This window comes from Zalophus californianus, chromosome 2 (genome assembly GCF_009762305.2).
Source record: "Zalophus californianus isolate mZalCal1 chromosome 2, mZalCal1.pri.v2, whole genome shotgun sequence".
Taxonomy (NCBI): domain Eukaryota; kingdom Metazoa; phylum Chordata; class Mammalia; order Carnivora; family Otariidae; genus Zalophus; species Zalophus californianus.
The window spans coordinates 82,704,806-82,723,874 of record NC_045596.1 but is presented as its reverse complement, the minus strand read 5'-3'; the positions used below and the strand labels follow the sequence as shown (position 1 = coordinate 82,723,874).

At 39.5% G+C, this 19,069-nt stretch overlaps 1 pseudogene; it reads left to right on the top strand.

Annotated features, from left to right (window-relative positions):
* Positions 1–11,328: 11,328 nt before the first annotated feature.
* On the top strand, positions 11,329–11,643 carry LOC113925884 (annotated as a pseudogene).
* Positions 11,644–19,069: the final 7,426 nt, after the last annotated feature.

The following is a 19,069-nucleotide window of genomic DNA, read 5'->3' as shown; positions in this document are numbered from 1 at the left end:
CTTTTTTAGAGATAAAAAATATCTAAGCTGTCTTGAAGTTCTGTAACTCTGATATATGCTTTGTCACATGATGACAAGTAAACCTCTCTGTAGAACGAAGGATTTTCACAGTCGTTCCTCATTTCATTACACCTATTGTACAGACATTTTAAATTTAAAGGTCCCATTGGCAACAAACAAACAAACATAACCTGATAGATGAGATTGTAGCATTTTGGGCATTTTTGGCTCAATTATTTGTTGCAATGGCTTGCCCACGAAGGATGCAGTGATTGAATTGCAGATGTTTGGCCATTTCTGTGACCTTCTAGATTTCTTAGAACACCAAAGTGCCTACTATAGCAGAGGTTAATTTAAACAGTATTTTTTTTTCATTCCACAAATTGTGGTGACATAAAACATTTACTATCGAGAAAATATCCTCTGCAGTACATCTGTCCTTTAATGGCTCACAAATTGTAGTTTTATGTGTATTTTGTCACTGAAAGAGAATCTAGCAAATATAATAAGCTGAGCATAGTAGAAATGTCTGTTTCTTTAAGTCTTTAACATTGTTTCTCTGTATCTTCAAACAGTATGTGCTAACAGTGAAATGAACATTGATTTATCATCATATTAATTTATTTATATTGTTTTGGTCATTTTTGCCACAGCAGAAAGATGTTCCTCAGAGATATAATGACTTTTGTTCTTTGATAGTAAGCAAGAAAGCCCAGAAGATGTATTTAAAGCTTTTTCATTATAGTGTGTGGATACTTATAAAATAGTGGATTGGGTATTGTATGATTTGAAATATTGCTAAAAAAACTGTGGAGACGTGCTTCCTGTCAGGTGAGTTTCTGCAAGTATTTTCTTCAATCAACTGTTTCTTTGTAAGAATCTTTTTAACGCCCTCATCTATTGTGTGAGGATTAGTTTAGTTTAAAGTGGCGTGGACTGTAAACGCACCTGTGTGACAACGGGCTATTGGAGTCAAGGGAGCGCATGGCCCATACACCCGTCATGGCGCTGCCGCTCTCGATCCTGGCTTCTGCACTAAATGAGGGGCCTGTGTCACTAATACTCAATGTACTACGTGTATTTTTTTTTACAATAAAACTAAATATCAATAAAATTCCCAATATATGCTTTTTTGTACTTTAAGCAGCATTAAGTGTACCACATCAGTTGTGTCTCCATCACTTTTGAGACCGTTTTTACAGAGCAACCATTGTGGGAAGAAGACTGGAGTAAAAAAGTCAGGATTTCTGGCCTTTGGAATGAATGAATGCACCTTAAGTGTTAAGTATAGAGAGACACTACACTCTGACAAGTAAGAAAAATGTTGAGATACTGAAGGGCAATTTGTGCCTCTGGAGTAAACAATAGATTATAAGGATTTCTAGAAGCTCCCTGGTTTTCACTCAGCCTCATTCATTTACCTCTGAGATAACTGAGCTGAAATGTTTCATGTTTAGACAACTTAGGAAGTTAAGGAAATTGCTGAGCTGTTTATACATGACCTCTACTGGGAAAAATCTTTTAATTAAAAAAATCTTTATTTGCACACCAATAATTAAAAAGCAGTAGTGCTTTCAACTGTCAAACTCCTCCATCTCAAAGAATATTAGCATTGCTTTGATAATGGTCTAATAGGAATAAAACAATATGAAGAAGATTGGGAGGAGCAACAACTGCCTATTTTACATCTACTGAAAGGTGGAGCTCTTCAGGAGTTTGATAAAAAAGAATATTTAGCTTCTTCTTGGAGACTGTAGTTTGTATATAAGAAGGTCGATAACAATTTTAAAATGATGGACATATAAAAAATATATCATGCCATCAATGAAGTGAAAGAAGATGCACATCCTGTTGCACATCGAACTGTCCATCAGAGAATTACAGTTTAGTTTGGTTATATATTAAGTGATTTCTGTATGAAATGGAGGAAGCCTTCCAGCAAAAAGTAAGAAAGCCAGAAGGTCGCCTTTTTTAGCTCCCATGTAATACACATCTGGGTCAGGTAACCCCAGGGAGCCCCAGAACACCTTCCTCCATTAGGACGGTAATGTGTGAACTGGGACATTGTGGTAAATACTTAGGGATAGAGACCAACAATTCACATTCAAATACTATTGCATTCCTAGGACTTTACTTAAGCAAGTTTAGAAGAGTTGTTTTTTTTTTAAGGAAACACTGTGACTAGGCAAATTCATTTTCTCTTCCTGCATCCGACTCTTCTTAATGCCAGCGACCATGTGTGCGATGCCCCGCCTCCATCATTATCCACGTCCCTCTGTGATTCTCATCCACTCAGAGAACCAAGTATGGATTTTGTCTTTTAAAAAATTAATTCTGCTTAGGACTTGGCAAGTGCTTCAATGTTCCTACCTAAAAATGTTTATGTTTTGGACATTGCTTATCCCCCATTTCTCTGTTACTTCTTCTGTTGGATGGCTATTGGAACTTCTCCTTCTGTCCTCCTTGTCTATTAACTCTCCTTTAATATCTTCTATCTCTTGATACTTCTGTGCTGCATTCCAAAATGATTTCTACAAACCTATCTTCCAATTCACTAATTCCTTCTGCTGCACCTATTAAGCTTTTAACCTAAATTTGAGTTGTTTTTCTTAATTTTGATTTCCATATTTTCATTTCAAGATTTCCTTTTAGTTCGACTTAACTGAAGCCTGTCTGTTCATTTTCCATTTTATCTTACTCTTGCTTTAGATTTCTGTTACTATTGTTATCTATTGGACCACTTTAAACATACTTATTTTAGGATTCTCCCATAGTTTTCTATTATTTGTTGTTTCTGTGGTATAAATTCTCCAGCATATTGCATTTGTGGTATGCTTTGTGGCAATTAGTGCCTTCAAGTTTTGTGTTTTTTTTCTTTGTTTGTTTGTTTTGGTAAGTTTGTGAGCTCATCTTTTGAAGAAATTGTTTCTGTGGAAGTCCTGCATGCCTCATGTGAGGCTATCTCTGGGGGATAGCTTCGTGGTTGCCTGCGCCTGAGCACCATGTTTTGCCAGAACTGAAATAGTTTTGTGTTAATTTCTCCAATTGGAATTTCCTAGCCTTACATGCTGAAGGATTGAGTCTCAGATCTCTCAGCTTCCTTCCCCCATCAACTGGAATGGCTGGCTTCCAGGCCATGTCCCTTAGTGCAGCGGCAGAAATTTTGTAATCTTTTCAGTAATGGGTCAGTCCTTCTTTATTCATGACTTTATGTAAAGAGCTAAGAAACAGCACTTTGCACTGGGACTGTGGCTAATTCCTGTATCCATAAAGCATGCCCTTTAACCCACTGGACACGTATCTGGTTCTGATACCCACATGCAGGAAAGGGGGCACATGATGCTTCCTTATTGGTCTGGTTTTGAGTTTTGTATTTCCTGCACTGAGACGTTTTCTGAACTTTGAATATATTTTAAAATGTTTTATTGTCACTTATCTAGCATTTGTGTCACTTAAAAGAGACTAACTTTATTTTCTTATTTAAGTAAAATTGACATACGATATTATATTAGTTTCAGGTGTACAACATAGCAATGTGACAAATCTGTATATTACTCAATGCTCGCCACAATAAGTTTAGTCACCATCTGTCACCATACATTATTACAGTTTTATTGACTATATTCCCTATGCTGTACTTTTCATCCCCATGACTTATTTATTTTATAACTAAAAGTTTATACCTCCTAATCTCCTTTATCTATTTTGCCCATTCCCCACCCCTCTGGCAACCAGTTTGTTCTCTGTATTTATGTCTGTTTTTTTGTTTGTTCATTTGTTTTGTTTCTTAGATTCCACATACAAGTGAAATCATATGGTATTTGTCTTTCTCTGACTGACTTACTTCACTTAGCATAATACCCTCTAGGTTCATCCATGCAGTTGCAAATGGCAAGATCTCATTCTTTTTATGGCTGAGTAATATTCCATTGTGTGTGTGTGTGTGTGTGTGTGTGTGTGTGTGTGTGTGTGTGTGTGTGTGTGTGTATCACGTCTTCTTTATCCACTCATCTATCAGCAGACACTTTGGTTGCTTTCATATCTTGGCTACTGTAAATAATGCTGCAATGAACAGGGTTACATATATCTTTTTGAATTAGTGTTTTCATTTTCTTTGGGTAATATCTAGCATCTGTCATAATTTGAGTGAAAGAGTCCTATGTTAGCCCAATCTATTATACAGATTACAAGTTTGGACATCTTTTTATAATACTATTTTGTGTTTGAATTGTAAAATTTGTTGGAGGCGGGAACTAACTCTTGAAAATCAGTGGGAATATTTTCTATGGGGTGCAATCTAGATTCTAGGTAACTGGTTACAAAACTTAAATGAAATCCCCCTTCCTCCAATGTTTCTGTCATGGGAAGAGGACTGAAAACAAAGTTTTTGAAAATAGAGTCAACTGTCGGTGAACCTCTGCCACTCTGCATCTCTAACCAAATTCTTGACCACTTTTTCTCACTTTAGTTTTATTCTTGTTTATTTAGTTGGATGTTGTACTCTATGGAAAAATATGCAAATAAAACATCTTTCTTTCTTTCTTTTTTTAAAGATTTTATTTATTTATTTAAGAGAGAGAGAATGAGAGATAGAGAGCATGAGAGGGAAGAGGGTCAGAGGGAGAAGCAAACTCCCTGATGAGCAGGGAGCCAGATGTGGGACTCGATCCTGGGACTCCAGGATCATGACCTGAGCCGAAGGCAGTCGCTTAACCAACTGAGCCACCCAGACGCCCTAAAACATCTTTCTTTAAATTGATCCATTGAATGGTTGGATTAAAATAGTTGAAGGTCACCAAGAAATTAGCATGGGAGTCTGACCCACAAAGCTTTAAGGTGTAACTGCAGTTCTACACCATCCACATCTCTTATTCAAGACTAAGGGATCTTCCTCCAGCAGCTAAGAATGGTATTGGCACCTCTCAACTGTTAGCCCCCTCCAGGAATTGCCTCATTGCAGAGAGCTTCTTTCCCTAAATTTAAGCCCTCCTTTTGAGGCAGTGCACACCCAATACCTTGTCAGTGTGCAAGCTCAATGTCTTGTTTTCTGACGTCTGGTTGTGATTTCACCACAGCTCGCTCTCCTCAGTTTTCATCTCCTCTACTGATCATGTTGATCCTGAGAGCACTCCCCAATATCTCCCTGGACACTAATTTCCATCTTGGAATCTGCTTCTCGGGGCACCCAATCTGTGGGCATGAGACCCATCACCTATCCTTACATTCAAAGTCATTCAGTGAGAAGAACACTGAACCTATTTTTTGTTTTCGTTTTTGTTTTTAACACTGAGGTATACATCTCAGTTTTGCCATGAACTAGTGGCATGACCTTGGGAAATTTATTTTGTATTTCTGATTATTCATTTCCTCATTACTCATTTCCTCCTATTCATGTAAAGTAGAAGTGACTATATTAACATAAGCCACTGTGGAAGTAAATAGGATAATGGATGTGAAATTGCCTAGAGAAACACCTGGTAAAGAGTAAGTGCTCACAAAATGTTCGATGAAATTGTTCAGAAGACATGAGTGTTTTCTGAAAATTGGGCCTATATATATTTCTCCAAACATCAGGAGGAGAGGAGGTTATCCAGATGCTTTGTACTATGTATAGGGACATTATATCACATTTTTTGATAACGGGTGTTATTAGGCCTACTGGAGGAAGGAGAGGGAGGGCAGAGGATCAGGAACCGTGACAGATGGAAAAACAATGTTTCCTTCATGGCTTTTATAGTCAAATGATTCCTTTGTATTGGTATTTGAACTAGAGTATATATTTACTAGAGTATATATTTACTATAGGTAGCCAGAAACCTACCTTCTCCTTTTTTTTTAAATTTAGGATTTAGTAAAGTGGCTTGAAGAGAGTAGTTACTCAATAAATCCTTCTTATATAATGAATTACATTTCTTCCTACAGAGGTCAAAGAATTTCAGAGAGACACAGAAACTTATATAATCCATTTTTCATTTTTCTTTCCCCAGAGAGAATCTAAATCCTTGAACTTGTTCTAGGAAAGAAAATGTGAATACATGTTATGAATAGTTCACATACTTCATAACTGCATGATAAATGATGCTATTAGAAAATGTGTTATGAGAAAAATATTTAAGAAACATAACTCCATTGAAGTTAGGAATATCTTGATAGGAAACACATTTGTGACCCTTCCTATCATCTTAACATGACAACAAGGCCACAGCCAATAAAAGAGCTGAAAGCTTAGACCCCCCAATCTCTTGTTTTCTCATAGCTTACAGTTAATTTTCCATCTTCTCCTTTTATTCAAACCATGCTGAATAAATATTATGACATGATTTTTAGTGTGTGTGGCAGTGATTTCATAAAGAAACACATTCTGTTTTTAAATATCTCATTTTTTCTTTTTTTTACATTTATTGTATATACCATTTTATTTTTTTTATTATTATTCTTTTATTATGTTATGTTAATCATCATACATTACATCATTAGTTGTTGATGTAGTGTTCCATGATTCATTGTTTGCATATAACACCCAGTGCTCCATTCAGTACGTGCCCTCTTTAATAACCATCACAGGGCTAACACATCCCCCACCCCCTCCCCTCTAAAACCCTCATTTTGTTTGTCAGAGTCCATAGTCTGTCATGGTTCGTCTCCCCCTCTGATCCCCCCCCCCTTCATTTTTCCCTTCCTACTAGCTTCTTCTTTTTTTTTTTTTTTAACATATAATGTATTATTTGTTTCAGAGGTACAGGTCTGTGATTCAACAGTCTTACACAATTCACAGCGCTCACCATAGCACACACCCTCCCCAATGCCTATCACCCAGCCACCCCATCCCTCCCACCCCCCACCACTCCAGCAACCCTCAGTTTGTTTCCTGAGATTAAGAATTCCTCGTATCAGTGAGGTCCTATGATACATGTCTTTCTCTGATTGACTATTTCGCTCAGTATAATACTCTCCAGTTCCATCCACGTCATTGCAAATGGCGAGATTTCACTCTTTTTGATGGCTGTGTAATATTCCATTATATATATATATACCACTGCTTCTTTATCCATTCATCTGTCGATGGACATCTTGGCTCTTTCCACAGTTTGGCTACTGTGGACATTGCTGCTATAAACATCGGGGTGCACATACCCCTTCGGATCACTACATTTGTATCTTTGGGGTAAATACCCCAATTGCTGGGTTGTCTGGTAGCTCTATTTTCAACTTTTGAGGAACCTCTATACTGTTTTCCAGAGTGGCTGCACCAGCTTGCGTTCCCACCAACAGTGTAGGAGGGTTCCCCTTTCTCCGCATCTCCACCAACATCTGTCGTTTCCTGACTTGTTAATTTTAGCCATTCTGACTGGTGTGAGGTGGTATCTCACTGAGGTTTTGATTTGGATTTCCCTGATGCCGAGCGATGTTGGGCACTCTTTCATGTGTCTGTTGGCCATTTGGATGTCTTCTTTGGAAAAATGTCTGTTCATGTCTTCTGCCCATTTCTTGGTTGGATTATTTGTTCTCTGGGTGTTGAGTTTGACAAGTTCTTTATGGATTTTGGATACTAGCCCTTTATCTCATATGTCGTTTGCAAATATCTTCTCCCATTCTGTCGGTTGTCTTTTGGTTTTGTGGACTGTTTGTTTTTTTTGTTTTTTTGTTTTTTTTTTGCTGTGCAGAAGCTTTTTATCTTAATGAAGTCCCAATAGTTCATTTTTGCCCTTGCTTCCCTTGCCTTTGGTGATGTTTCTAGGAAGAAGTTGCTGCGGCTGAGGTCAAAGAGGTTGCTGCCTGTGTTCTCCTTTAGGATGTTGATGGACTCCTGTCTCACATTTAGGTCTTTCAACCATTTTGAGTCTATTTTTGTGTGTGGTGTAAGGAAATGGTCCAGTTTCATTCTTCTGCACGTGGCTGTCCAATTTTCCCAACACCATTTGTTGAAGAGACTGTCTTTTTCCCATTGGACGTTCTTTCCTGCTTTGTCAAAGACTAGTTGACCATAGAGTTGAGGGTCCATTTCTGGGCTCTCTATTCTGTTCCATTGATCTATGTGTCTGTTTCTGTGCCAGTACCATACTGTCTTGATGACTACAGCTTTGTAAAAGACCTTGAAGTCTGGAATTGTGAGGCCACCAGCTTTGCTTTTCTTTTTCAACATTCCTCTGGCTATTCGGGGTCTTTTCTGGTTGCATACAAATTTTAGGATGATTTGTTCCATTTCTTTGAAAAAACTTGATGGTATTTTGATAGGGATTGCATTAAAAGTGTAGATTGCTCTAGGTAGCATTGACATCTTCACAATATTTGTTCTTCCAATCCATGAGCATGGAACATTTTTCCATTTCTTTGTGTCTTCCTCAATTTCTTTCATGAGTATTTTATAGTTTTCTGAGTACAGATTCTTTGCCTCTTTGGTTAGATTTATTCCTAGGTATCTTATGGGTTTGGGTGCAATTGTAAGTGGGATCGACTCCTTAATTTCTCTTTCTTCTGTCTTGTTGTTGGTGTATGGGAATGCCGCTGATTTCTGTGCATTGATTTTATATCCTGCCACTTTACTGAATTCCTGTATGAGTTCTAGCAGTTTTGGGGTGGGGTCTTTTGGGTTTTCCACATAAAGCATCATATCATCTGCAAAGAGTGGGAGTTTGACTTCTTCTCTGCCGATTTGGATGCCTTTTATTCCTTTCTGTTGTCTGATTGCTGTGGCTAGGACTTCTAATACTATGTTGAATAGCAGTGGTGATAGTTTACATCCCTGCCGTGTTCCTGACCTTAGGGGGAAAGCTCTCAGGTTTTCCCCATTGAGAATGATATTCGCTGTGGGTTTTTCATAGATGGCTTTTATGATATTGAGGTATGTGCCCTCTACCCCTATACTATGAAAAGTTTTGATCAAGAAAGGATGCTGTACTTTGTCAAATGCTTTTTCTGCATCTATTGAGAGGGTCATATGGTTCTTGTTCTTTCTTTTATTAATGTATTGTATCACATTGATTGATTTGTGGATGTTGAACCAACCTTGCAGCCCAGGAATAAATCCCACTTAGTCGTGGTGAATAATCCTTTTAATGTACTGTTGGATCCCATTGGCTAGTATTTTGGTGAGAAATTTTGCATCCATGTTCATCAGGGATATTCGTCTGTAATTCTCCTTTTTTTTAAGAGAGAGATTTTTTATTTATCCATTTGAGACACAGAGATACAGAGAGTGAGACAGAGAGCAAGAGCAGGGGGAGAGGTAGAGGAAGAGGGAGAAGCAGGCTTCCCGCTGAGCAGGGAGCCCAATATGGGGCTCGATGCCAGGACCCCGGGATCATGACCTAAGCCGAAGGCAGACGCTTAATCATCTGAGCCACCCAGGCGCCCCTGTAATTCTCCTTTTTGATGGGATCTTTGTCTGGTTTTGGGATCAAGGTAACGGTGGCCTCATAAAACGAGTTTGGAAGTTTTCCTTCCATTTCTATTTTTTGGAACAGTTTCAGAAGAATAGGTATTAATTCTTCTTTAAATGTTTGGTAGAGTTCCCCTGGGAAGCCATCTGGCCCTGGGCTTTTGTTTGTTGAGAGATTTTTGATGACTGCTTCAATTTCCTTAGTGGTTATAGGTCTGTTCAGGTTTTCTATTTCTTCCTGGTTCAGTTTTGGTAGTTTATACATCTCTAGGAATGCATCCGTTTCTTCCAGATTATCTAATTTGCTGGCATATAGTCGCTCATAATATGTTCTTATAATTGTATTTCTTTGGTGTTGGTCGTGATCTCTCCTCTTTCATTCATGATTTTATTTATTTGGGTCATTTCTCTTTTCTTTCTGATAAGTCTGGCCAGGGTTTATCAATCTTATTAATTCTTTCAAAGAACCAGCTCCTAGTTTCATTGATCTGTTCTACTGTTCTTTTGGTTTCTATTTCATTGATTTCTGCTCTGATCTTTATTCTTTCTCTTCTCCTGCTGGATTTAGGCTTTATTTGCTGTTCTTTCTCCAGCTCCTTTAGGTGTAGGGTTAGGTTGTGTATTTGAGACCTTTCTCGTTTCTTCAGAAAGGCTTGTATTGTTTTATACTTTCCTCTTAGGACTGCCTTTGCTGAATCCCAAAGATTTGGAACAGTTGTGTGTTCATTTTCCTTTGTTTCCATGAATTTTTAACATTCTTCTTTAATTTCCTGGTTGACCCATTCATTCTTTAGTAGGATGCTCTTTAGCCTCCAGGCATTTGAGTTCTTTCCGACTTTCCTCTTGTGATTGAGTTCTAGTTTCAAAGCATTGTGGTCTGAAAATATGCAGGGAATGATCCCAATCTTTTGGTACCGGTTGAGACCTGATTTGTGACCTAGGATGTGATCTATTCTGGAGAATGTTCCATGGGCACTAGAGAAGAATGTGTATTCTGTTGCTTTGGGATGGAATGTTCTGAATGTATCTGTGAAGTCCATTTGGTCCAGTGTGTCATTTAAAGTCTTTATTTCCTTGTTGATCTTTTGCCTCAATGATCTGTCCATTTCAGTGAGGGGGGTGTTAAAGTTCCCCACTATTATTGTATTGTTGTCGATGTGTTCCTTTGCTTTTGTTATTAATTGGCTTATATAATTGGCTGCTCCCATGTTAGAGGTGTAGATATTTAAAATCGTTAGACCTTCTTGTTGGATAGACCCTTTAAGTATGATATAGTGTCCTTCCTCATCTCTTATTATAGTCTTTGGTTTAAAATCTAATTTGTCTGATATAAGGATTGCCACCCCAGCTTTCTTTTGGTGTCCATTAGCATGGTAAATTGTTTTCCACCCCCTCACTTTCAATCTGGGGGTGTCTTTGGGTCTAAAATCAGTCTCTTGCAGACAGCATACCTATGGGTCTTGTTTTCTTATGCAATCTGATAGCCTGTGTCTTTTTTTATTGGGGCATTTAGCCCATTTACATTCAGGGTCACTATTGAAAGATATGAATTTAGTGCCATTGTATTGCCTGTAAGGTAACTGTTACTGTATATTGTCTCTGTTCCTTTCTGGTCTATGTTACTTTTAGGTACTCACTTTGCTTAGAGGACCCCTTTCCTCTGGTAGGAGGGCTGGTTTCGTGTCTGCAAATTCCTTTAGTTTTTGTTTGTCCTGGAAGCTTTTTATCTCTCCTTCTATTTTCAATGACAGCCTAGCTGGATATAGTATTCTGGGCTGCATATCTTTCTCGTTTAGTGCTCTGAAGATATCATCCCAAAATTTTAAAGAGAGAACCACTTATATACATATACCAAAAGTAAGGTTAACTACTATGAAGGGATAGAATATGACTCTAATAATGAAAAATAAAAACGATATTTGGACTGGAGAAGTCCTGTTACAACAACAATGGCTGTCACCGCGTTGGCCGCCTGGGTGCAGCTGGGCGTGTGGGGCGTTGGGGCCATACAAGCCCGAGGGTTCAGCTCCGAACGGTCAGACTCCGGTGCGGGCTTGATCCGGGAGGCAGGTGGGGTCTTTGGAAAGAGAGAGCAAGCTGAAGAGGAATGATACTTCCGAGCACGCACTAAAGAACAACTGGCAACCTTGAAGAAACACCATGAAGAGGAAATCACCCATCATATAAACGAAATTGAATGTCTGCAGAAAGAAATTGAGCAGCACAAGAAGATCAAACATCTAAAACATGATGATGATGATTAAACAAACACAGTTCCCATAGCATAGCTACATATCATTGCCCACTGCTATGGAAGCATAATTCTGGTTTTATTAATATCTTATCTGTGTGCTGTCAACAGATTCTAATAAATTGTCATCAGTGGGAAAAAAAAAGATTTTTTAAAAAAGGGATTGATAAGATGTTGGTTGAAAAAGGGAAAAAGAAAAATTCAAAAAAAAAAAAAAGAAAAAGAAAGTTAAAAAAATTAACTTTGAAAGACTAAAGAATCGTGGGAAAAAAGCCATGAATTCTATGTGCACTATTCCCCTAGCACTGGAGTTCTGCCGTTCTCATTGATGGGTAAACTTGGTCTTGGAGGGCTGTTCTTGCTGATCTTCTGGGGGAGGGGCCTGTTGCTGTGGTTCCCAAATGTCTTTGCTGGAGGCGGAATTGTCCCGCCCTTGCCGGGTCCAGGCTAAGTCATCTGCTCAGTTTTGCTCTTGGGAGCTTTTGCTCCCTGCAAGCTTTCCATGCAGCTTTGGAGGACGAGAGTGAAAATGGCAGCCTCCAATCTCCACCCTGGAGGAGCTGAGAACTCAGGGCCTCACTTCTCAGTGCACCCCCAGAGAAAAGTAGTCAATTGCTCCTGTCTCCCCAGTCTCCGGTCGCACTTCATGCTCACCCAGCCTGTCACTGAGCGTTTCTATCTCTGGCACATGACCCCATGTGGAGTCTCCAAACCCAGCAGAGTCCTGCGGTGCTTTCCCACGCCACTCCTCCCGGGGGAGGAAGAGGAGTGTCCCCGGATCTGCCACTTGTTGGGTCACTGCTGGAAGAGCAGTGGCCTAACTGTGCCACAGATCACAGTTTATGGCAACCCCGAGTTGAGAGCCCACTCCTCGGCTCTGTCTCTGCAGCCGGCTAGATAGGGATCAAACCATTCTGAACACCAACGAACTCAACAGGAGATTGAAGAAAAGAATAAAGCAACTCTCTGAACAGAAAAGTGACCACTTTCTGGAAGGTGTCTTCTGATCCCTATCTAGCTGAATTCTTGGGACCAGATGAAATTTAGGTCTCCACTCCTCCATCATCTTGCTCCTCCCTTGCAAGGATATTCTTGAAAATTGTCCTGGACCTTATGTTTCTGACCTGTCCTTCATCTCACTCCATCCCCATCTGACCCTAAGCTCTTGGCTACACAGGCAGTGTCTGATCCCACCTCTGGCAATTTAGACTTGGTGTCTATAATTTGTCTCACTGGAGTTAGCTTCTCAGCTCTTTCTAAAAGAGTTTGGTCTAAATTCTGATTCTCTCCTTGGCAGAATGCCTCAGATAATATAGCCCATCCTAATCCTAGCCTCTCATGACTTGGCCAACACCATAGCCAGACTGGCCATGGATTGTAACAGAACACTCCACCTCATTCAGAAATCATGATTATTACACACTATTCATTTCTCCTTCTGCCCTTCTTTGTGTTTCATATAGGTAAACAAAGCCTCATGTGGCTTGGGAAGATACTGTAAAAATAGTGTGTAATGGCTTTAATAAAAAGTGATTTGGAAAAGTAAAATTTAGAGTGTATTTGGCTATTGAAAACATAGAGCTCATAAACAGCAATTGAAATGACAGCATTCCTGTTTCATGTTGCACTGAATTTGTTTGATGGTACAGAGCAGAGTCTCACTTTTTCCAAACAAAGAAAATCACCAGGAATCTATGCACTTGGTACTGATTTCACTGAGCACATTCAGTTCCATTATTATAGGAAGAAGAGTGAGCCTACGGTTTCTGAGAGGGAGCTGGCCCTTTTCAGAGGCCACAGGAGCATATTATGCAGCCACCTGTTTTAAGAGCCAGCAAATTGACCAGCAATTATTAACCTGCCTTTTTCTGTCAAAGTGCTTAGAATAAGATTGCAATTATGAACAGTAGAGTTAACATATTTTTCATATCTGTTATTAACCACATGCAATGTCACCAAATACATAAAATGGATATTCAAAAACCATTTCTCGCCTCTCTTTGCATTAATAGGCTTTAGGTTTAAGAGCTTCCAGCTTATTTCCTATAAGAGATTTCTACCTATATTGATTTCCACCATAGACTGTAAAAGTAGAGCAATTGACCCTTTATATTCATTTAAAAGTGGGGACATAGAGGCTTAAGAGTGTTCAATATCTTAGTCGCCATCAGAAAGGAGTCCAAAAAAGAAAAGAAACAGACTGACCCAGGGTGAATTGTGGTTGCTTAGGCATCAGCGAGATCTAGGTTTGATAACTTATTTTGATCTGAACATGTTGTATGATGTGAGGCACCCAACTCAAGCTCACTAAACCACAGTTTTATCAATACAAAAAGGTTTTAAAAAACCCTATATCATAAGATTGATGTAAAACATTGAAACTTACGAGTCTCAGAGACAAAGAGAAAATCCTGAAAGCAGCTCGGGAAAAGAGATCTATAACCTACAATGGAAGAAACAATAGATTGGCAACAGACCTATCCACAGGGACCCAGCAGGCCAGAAAGGACTGGCATGATATCTTCAGAGCACTAAACGAGAAAGATATGCAGCCCAGAATACTATATCCAGCTAGGCTGTCATTGAAAATAGAAGGAGAGATAAAAAGCTTCCAGGACAAACAAAAACTAAAGGAATTTGCAGACACGAAACCAGCCCTCCTACCAGAGGAAAGGGGTCCTCTAAGCAAAGTGAGTACCTAAAAGTAACATAGACCAGAAAGGAACAGAGACAATATACAGTAACAGTTACCTTACAGGCAATACAATGGCACTAAATTCATATCTTTCAATAGTGACCCTGAATGTAAATGGGCTAAATGCCCCAATAAAAAAAGACACAGGCTATCAGATTGCATAAGAAAACAAGACCCATAGGTATGCTGTCTGCAAGAGACTGATTTTAGACCCAAAGACACCCCCAGATTGAAAGTGAGGGGGTGGAAAACAATTTACCATGCTAATGGACACCAAAAGAAAGCTGGGGTGGCAATCCTTATATCAGACAAATTAGATTTTAAACCAAAGACTATAATAAGAGATGAGGAAGGACACTATATCATACTTAAAGGGTCTATCCAACAAGAAGGTCTAACGATTTTAAATATCTACACCTCTAACATGGGAGCAGCCAATTATATAAGCCAATTAATAACAAAAGCAAAGGAACACATCGACAACAATACAATAATAGTGGGGAACTTTAACACCCCCCTCACTGAAATGGACAGATCATTGAGGCAAAAGATCAACAAGGAAATAAAGACTTTAAATGACACACTGGACCAAATGGACTTCACAGATACATTCAGAACATTCCATCCCAAAGCAACAGAATACACATTCTTCTCTAGTGCCCATGGAACATTCTCCAGAATAGATCACATCCTAGGTCACAAATCAGGTCTCAACCGGTACCAAAAGATTGGGATCATTCCCTGCATATTTTCAGACCACAATGCTTTGAAACTAGAACTCAATCACAAGAGGAAAGTCGGAAAGAACTCAAATGCCTGGAGGCTAAAGAGCATCCTACTAAAGAATGAATGGGTCAACCAGGAAATTAAAGAAGAATGTTAAAAATTCATGGAAACAAAGGAAAATGAACACACAACTGTTCCAAATCTTTGGGATTCAGCAAAGGCAGTCCTAAGAGGAAAGTATAAAACAATACAAGCCTTTCTGAAGAAACGAGAAAGGTCTCAAATACACAACCTAACCCTACACCTAAAGGAGCTGGAGAAAGAACAGCAAATAAAGCCTAAATCCAGCAGGAGAAGAGAAAGAATAAAGATCAGAGCAGAAATCAATGAAATAGAAACCAAAAGAACAATAGAACAGATCAATGAAACTAGGAGCTGGTTCTTTGAAAGAATTAATAAGATTGATAAACCCTGGCCAGACTTATCAGAAAGAAAAGAGAAATGACCCAAATAAATAAAATCATGAATGAAAGAGGAGAGATCACGACCAACACCAAAGAAATACAATTATAAGAACATATTATGAGCGACTATATGCCAGCAAATTAGATAATCTGGAAGAAACGGATGCATTCCTAGAGATGTATAAACTACCAAAACTGAACCAGGAAGAAATAGAAAACCTGAACAGACCTATAACCACTAAGGAAATTGAAGCAGTCATCAAAAATCTCTCAACAAACAAAAGCCCAGGGCCAGATGGCTTCCCAGGGGAACTCTACCAAACATTTAAAGAAGAATTAATACCTATTCTTCTGAAACTGTTCCAAAAAATAGAAATGGAAGGAAAACTTCCAAACTCATTTTATGAGGCCACCGTTACCTTGATCCCAAAACCAGACAAAGATCCCATCAAAAAGGAGAATTACAGGGGCGCCTGGGTGGCTCAGATGATTAAGCGTCTGCCTTCGGCTTAGGTCATGATCCCGGGGTCCTGGCATCGAGCCCCATATTGGGCTCCCTGCTCAGCGGGAAGCCTGCTTCTCCCTCTTCCTCTACCTCTCCCCCTGCTCTTGCTCTCTGTCTCACTCTCTGTATCTCTGTGTCTCAAATGGATAAATAAAAAATCTCTCTCTTAAAAAAAAGGAGAATTACAGACGAATATCCCTGATGAACATGGATGCAAAATTTCTCACCAAAATACTAGCCAATGGGATCCAACAGTACATTAAAAGGATTATTCACCACGACTAAGTGGGATTTATTCCTGGGCTGCAAGGTTGGTTCAACATCCACAAATCAATCAATGTGATACAATACATTAATAAAAGAAAGAACAAGAACCATATGACCCTCTCAATAGATGCAGAAAAAGCATTTGACAAAGTACAGCATCCTTTCTTGATCAAAACTTTTCATAGTATAGGGGTAGAGGGCACATACCTCAATATCATAAAAGCCATCTATGAAAAACCCACAGCGAATATCATTCTCAATGGGGAAAACCTGAGAGCTTTCCCCCTAAGGTCAGGAACACGGCAGGGATGTAAACTATCACCACTGCTATTCAACATAGTATTAGAAGTCCTAGCCACAGCAATCAGACAACAGAAAGGAATAAAAGGCATCCAAATCGGCAGAGAAGAAGTCAAACTCCCACTCTTTGCAGATGATATGATGCTTTATGTGGAAAACCCAAAAGACCCCACCCCAAAACTGCTAGAACTCATACAGGAATTCAGTAAAGTGGCAGGATATAAAATCAATGCACAGAAATCAGCGGCATTCCCATACACCAACAACAAGACAGAAGAAAGAGAAATTAAGGAGTCGATCCCACTTACAATTGCACCCAAACCCATAAGATACCTAGGAATAAATCTAACCAAAGAGGCAAAGAATCTGTACTCAGAAAACTATAAAATACTCATGAAAGAAATTGAGGAAGACACAAAGAAATGGAAAAATGTTCCATGCTCATGGATTGGAAGAACAAATATTGTGAAGATGTCAATGCTACCTAGAGCAATCTACACTTTTAATGCAATCCCTATCAAAATACCATCAAGTTTTTTCAAAGAAATGGAACAAATCATCCTAAAATTTGTATGCAACCAGAAAAGACCCCGAATAGCCAGAGGAATGTTGAAAAAGAAAAGCAAAGCTGGTGGCCTCACAATTCCAGACTTCAAGGTCTTTTACAAAGCTGTAGTCATCAAGACAGTATGGTACTGGCACAGAAACAGACACATAGATCAATGGAACAGAATAGAGAGCCCAGAAATGGATCCTCAACTCTATGGTCAACTAGTCTTTGACAAAGCAGGAAAGAACGTCCAATGGGAAAAAGACAGTCTCTTCAACAAATGGTGTTGGGAAAATTGGACAGCCACGTGCAGAAGAATGAAACTGGACCATTTCCTTACACCACACACAAAAATAGACTCAAAATGGTTGAAAGACCTAAATGTGAGACAGGAGTCCATCAACATCCTAAAGGAGAACACAGGCAGCAACCTCTTTGACCTCAGCCGCAGCAACTTCTTCCTAGAAACATCACCAAAGGCAAGGGAAGCAAGGGCAAAAATGAACTATTGGGACTTCATTAAGATAAAAAGCTTCTGCACAGCAAAAAAAAAACAAAAAAACAAAAAAAACAAACAGTCCACAAAACCAAAAGACAACCGACAGAATGGGAGAAGATATTTGCAAACGACATATGAGATAAAGGGCTAGTATCCAAAATCCATAAAGAACTTGTCAAACTCAACACCCAGAGAACAAATAATCCAACCAAGAAATGGGCAGAAGACATGAACAGACATTTTTCCAAAGAAGACATCCAAATGGCCAACAGACACATGAAAGAGTGCCCAACATCGCTCGGCATCAGGGAAATCCAAATCAAAACCTCAGTGAGATACCACCTCACACCAGTCAGAATGGCTAAAATTAACAAGTCAGGAAACGACAGATGTTGGTGGAGATGCGGAGAAAGGGGAACCCTCCTACACTGTTGGTGGGAACGCAAGCTGGTGCAGCCACTCTGGAAAACAGTATAGAGGTTCCTCAAAAGTTGAAAATAGAGCTACCAGACAACCCAGCAATTGGGGTATTTACCCCAAAGATACAAATGTAGTGATCCGAAGGGGTATGTGCACCCCGATGTTTATAGCAGCAATGTCCACAGTAGCCAAACTGTGGAAAGAGCCAAGATGTCCATCGACAGATGAATGGATAAAGAAGCAGTGGTATATATATATATAATGGAATATTACACAGCCATCAAAAAGAGTGAAATCTCGCCATTTGCAATGACGTGGATGGAACTGGAGAGTATTATACTGAGCGAAATAGTCAATCAGAGAAAGACATGTATCATAGGACCTCACTGATACGAGGAATTCTTAATCTCAGGAAACAAACTGAGGGTTGCTGGAGTGGTGGGGGGTGGGAGGGATGGGGTGGCTGGGTGATAGGCATTGGGGAGGGTGTGTGCTATGGTGAGCGCTGTGAATTGTGTAAGACTGTTGAATCACAGACCTGTACCTCTGAAACAAATAATACATTATATGTTAAAAAAAAAAAAAAAGAAGAAGCTAGTAGGAAGGGAAAAATGAAGGGGGGGGATCAGAGGGGGAGACGAACCATGACAGACTATGGACTCTGACAAACAAACAGGGTTCTAGTGGGGAGGGGGGGATGTGTTAGCCCTGTGATGGTTATTAAAGAGGGCACGTACTGAATGGAGCACTGGGTGTTATATGCAAACAATGAATCATGGAACACTACATCAATAACTTATGATGTGGGGCGCTTGGGTGGCTCAACAGGTTAACCTGCCTTCAGCTCAGGTCATGATCTCACGGTCTTGGGATCGAGTCCTGCATCCGGCTCCCTGCTTGGCGGGGAGCCTGCTTCTCCCTCTCCCTCTGCTGTTCCCCCTGCTTGTGCTCTCTCGTTCTCTCTGTCAAATAAATAAATAAAATCTTAAAAAAAACTAATGATGTAATGTATG